Below are 4,774 nucleotides of genomic sequence, written 5' to 3' on the forward strand. Positions count from 1 at the left end.
ACGCGCTATCAAATCTAGGAGTCAAACCACACACAAACAGTAAGCTCTCCGGACCGAAAACACTAGTTGGTGATGAAGCCCAACCTCACAGAATTCAGTACAGAAATGGCGGGTGGAATAGTTACCCCGGCAACCTGCTTAATGAATACACCGGCACAAGTTCCTCCACTTTAACCGTCTCGAAGTGAAGTGAACCCCCCGGAAAATCCAAGTGAGTATAACCGACGTCTGCTCCAGGTACAGTGGGACCTTCCCTCCACCGTCACCTCGGTAGAACCCTAAAGATTATGGTCACTAAGGTCACCAACAGTAACAAATACACCTGGGGGAACAGTCTAAACTCCGACAGCACGCAAGGGCAGAGTAGCAAGCTCAATCCCCTTACCGGCTCCTTGACAACAATCCAAGGTTTACCGATAAGTGACCCCTGGCTCCTCGACAATGGTTAATCCGAGGTTTACCGTTTGTAATACGTACTGTCTGGCGTTGTTCCCAACGAGGGGGGAATGATCCCCTCACTGGTTTGGACACGAGCTCGTGCTTCTCCTTTAAGAGGAGCTTTCCCAGAGTGCAATTGAAACAATTGGATTTATTCTACTCAAGATAAACTATCTGTTTGGTTTTGTAGTCTTGGAGAGTTAAGTACTCACCTACTCCAAGACCCTAGCCTAAGCTATGTTGGTGTTTCAGAGCCCTAGAAATGTAAAAATTACTAGATGAATTTTAATTAAGCGTTGTGTTATTAAGGCTGTTATTACTCAAATGGGTAAATGGATACGAAACCAATGGTGTTATGACCCGACTCAACTGAATGCAATCGAATATGATAATGTAATCTTTTCAATTCGATGAATCCTAACTAAAGTAAGGAGAGAGTTTCCATTCACTTCCAACAATGCACAAAATTGATCACTAAGAGAAAATATAACAAATTCTCTAATGCACTAATTTTATCAAGAAAAACTAATGCAAATCAATTCCAAACCAATTTTTATTTTTATTTTTGTGTAAATTCAAATCAAAGAAAGCTGATCTAAATCTACGATTGATTTTTCAGAATGTAAACTATGCAATTGTAATCTATGCACAATTCACATGAAAAGTATGCAAATGTAATCTATGCACATTTTTCATTCATATTCTGAAACTGAGAACTCTAATTATGCAAATGTGATCTATGCAAGAGAATTCTCAAACACAAGATGATTCTAATGTAATCTAAGAACCAATCAAGTGCAAGTCGAGAAAATTGGGTGAGAGTTCCAAAGATCAAAACATAAAAACACTCAAAGGCGATTAACACTCATACACAATTTAGCCCCCCCCGGCGAATGAGGGGGAAATTTTTTTGCAAAAACAAAAGCAAAAAGATGCAAAATTGTGAAAAGACTGAGAGAAACCTCCAAGTAATGACCAAAGGAAATCAAATTAAGAATTTCTCAAAAAAGAGACTCAAAACACCCAATTGATGGAAGCTAAAAGCAGGAATGCTAATGAAACAAGTTCAGGTGAAAATTTTTGACAGGGTACTAAAGGATCTGGGCAGAAAACACTAAGAAAAACCAAAATCTAAAAGCAATTAAAGCAAAAATGGAGTTTTCCTAAATTTTTATAGGAAGACGCAGGCAACCCGTTAGAACAGGCGCGGGCCCGCTCTGTGCAAACGGCAACAGCGCGTCCAAAGACGCACTGTGCAGTACTCAGAGGGTGCGTCCTTCTGGAAAAGTTAAGAAAAACAAAATCTAACTAAATCTAAAGCTAAGCCACCCAAATACTAATTCTCACAGTCAAAAACCAGAAAATAAAAATGATTTTCTCAGAGCAAAGTTCACACAAAGGAAAAGACTTTCACATTAATGGATTCCCCAGTGGAGTCGCCAATTTGTCACACGGAATTGGTCAAGGGTGCGGACACAGCTGACCTTCCTAGAAGTCTAAGACATTCTAATGACAAACAAGACAAAATGGAGTGATCTTTCTCTAAATACACCTTTTACAACATGAAAACTACAAGTGTTTAGGCTTACCTTATTCCAAAACGCTGTTGTTGTAGTTTGTACTTGCCAATCCGGATGAGCTCCTCCTTCATGTCAATTCCTGCAACCACAAACAATCAAACAATTACCAAGCACTTGTATTTCATATAATAAAACATATATTCAACATGCAGACCAAGGAACACATGAAATAACTCATTAACACAAGCTATTGAGAAAAATAAACCAGTTTGTATTAATAACGAAACAAAGAAACTCTTACAACCTGGCCTTGGTGTTGTGCAAGTTCCTCCCAGGGTCCATCAAGGGTTTTCCTCTACTTTGACAAAGCTCACCCACTTCCAAGTAGAATCAAGCAAAGACAATCTCTCCTCACAAAGGTTCTAAATGGAAGACCTAAATCCTGCAGCATTTACCCAAAGAAAATGTATAGCTCCAACCTCTTCTCCCTCTGGCTCAATGTCTTTATTTATAGTGCTGTAAAGAGGTTATTCAGGTCCACTATCAATGGGATCATCCCCCTCTTTGGGTGGGATAGATCCCTTATTGATGGGATAAGTTCCCCCTTAATAGAGATACATGAACCAACTGGAGGCGCATCCATTTCATCAAACCGACCTCTAGAATGTTCTAGAAGTAACCACAAGTAACTTTTTCAAGATAAAACTCGCGCATTTTGCCTTTTACAGAGGGACGCACCTGTCCCTTAACATACAGAGCGTCCATGGACGCAGATTTTGTGAACATGGTCAGCGTCCCCGCAGGTAAGGCTAGAGAGAACCTGCGACCCCAGAGATAAACATAGTTTTTACAAGACTTTCTCTCTTCTTCAAGTTTGAGATGGATAACAGAGGCATGAGACTTGCCTAAGAGGGTAGCATGACTGTTGATTTGAGCCATACTAACTGTAAGTAGTCAAGGTGACATTTTTTAGTGTAACAGATGTGGATCCCTCACTATTAGCCATGTTTTTGAAAACTTTTATGAAGCTGTTGAGGGATAAGAAGGCAGTGGAAGGGCTCCAGGAGCTAATCGAAAATTGTATGTGAAAAGTTAAGATTCCTTCAAAACAACGTGTTGTGAGGAAACTTGTTAAACATAAGAAGTGAATATGGCGCGAGATGAGGTTGACCGTGCAGATTGGAGAATATGAAATGGATCAAGTCATCCTGGATTTGGGTTCTGATATGAACATACTACCTAAATAGACATGGGATAGGATGGGAATACATGTGCTACAATGGTCCCCTATACAGCTACGCATGACCAATCATCAGAACATCATTCCTATGAGGTGCATGTATGGGTAGCAGTAGACATTGAAGGAGCAAGTGCTTTGGCCGATTTTGAAGTAATTGAAATAGTAGATGACAACAATCCTTACCCTGTGCTACAAGGAATTGATTCAACCTTTGACATGGATGCAGTAATTAATTTGAGGAAGTGAAGAATAACATTTGAGAACGATACGCTTAGGCTTATTGTGCCACTAGATCGTGCTGAAGGAGAGCGGTACATTGAACCAATCCGTGACTATGTGGAGGAAGATGACTTAGATCAAATATAAAAGATTACTATGTGCTATCAAGATTGGATCAATCCCACTGCATATGGGTGGATCACGTGGGATAGGGACAACTCCTATACCTCAGATTCAAATGAGGAGCTCAAACACTGTTAGAATAGATTGCATGAAGTATCTACGCTACGTTGCAATATGTTGACAAAATTGCTACGGTGCATATCAATGGAGGTAGGGAATCTCCCACATTATGATGGCTTAAATCATGTTAATTTATTTTTGGATGAGTTTGAAAGGGAGGTGCCCAAGGAACATTGGTTCCAGGAACTTGATCTAACATTGCGTGCTACGCCTGCCCATTGGTGGGGTAAGCATAAGGATATCTTCGCTGATTGGAAGGAATACATGCGAATGATGAAGTTAAGGTTTAGTTATGCTAATACATGGATGACTAAAAAATACAGTGGCAAGGATGATCCACATGAGCATTTGGCGCGGTGGAATAAAGCATGGGGTGAAGAGCCACAACAGGAATGGGTGCATATCTTTTGTCACACCTTAGATACTATTCCAATAAATTGGTACTTGGAAACAAAGCTACATCATGGGACATCCAAATGGGATATCTTGAGGGAAAGTTTCTTATTAACCTTCAACTTTGAGGATGGATTTGAGTGCATTGATGAAGCGCTCAAGGAAATTAATGATACTATCTTTAAAACGCTTGTAGAGCTGGTAGAATGGGTTCAACTTGTTTGGAGTACCCAGCTGCACCATGCGCTGGAGTGCTACAATGTGACTATAGAAGAAGAAGAAGAAGATCCCAAAAATAAACATTTCGAAGACTGAAGGACAGTGCGAGGTTGAAGGTCCTAAAGTAGCAAACCCTGATATATCAGAACCTTTGAAGACTAGGCAAGTAAACATTGGGTCTGATGCACAACCTAAGTTTGCAAAGATAGGTGATTATTGGGATGAAGATATAGTTGATAAAGTTGCGGAGTTGTTACGCGAGTACCAGGACTTGTTTCCCACCAAGTTCTCAGACATGAAAGGAATAGTAGGGGATCTAGGAGTGATGAAGATCACCTTAAAGCCCAATGTGAAGCCCGTAAAATAGAGAACCTACTGCCTAAATCCGAAGTATAAGGAGAAGGTGCGCAAAGAGATAGAAAAAATGCTGGAAGCTAGAATTATTGAGCAAGTAGAAGAATTTGATTGGGTGAGTCCTATGGTTGATCAAGAGAAGAAGCAG

Source organism: Pinus tabuliformis, chromosome 4_2 (genome assembly GCF_031772625.1).
Source record: "Pinus tabuliformis cultivar Carrire ecotype Pingquan chromosome 4_2, CPIR1, whole genome shotgun sequence".
Lineage (NCBI taxonomy): Eukaryota > Viridiplantae > Streptophyta > Pinopsida > Pinales > Pinaceae > Pinus > Pinus tabuliformis.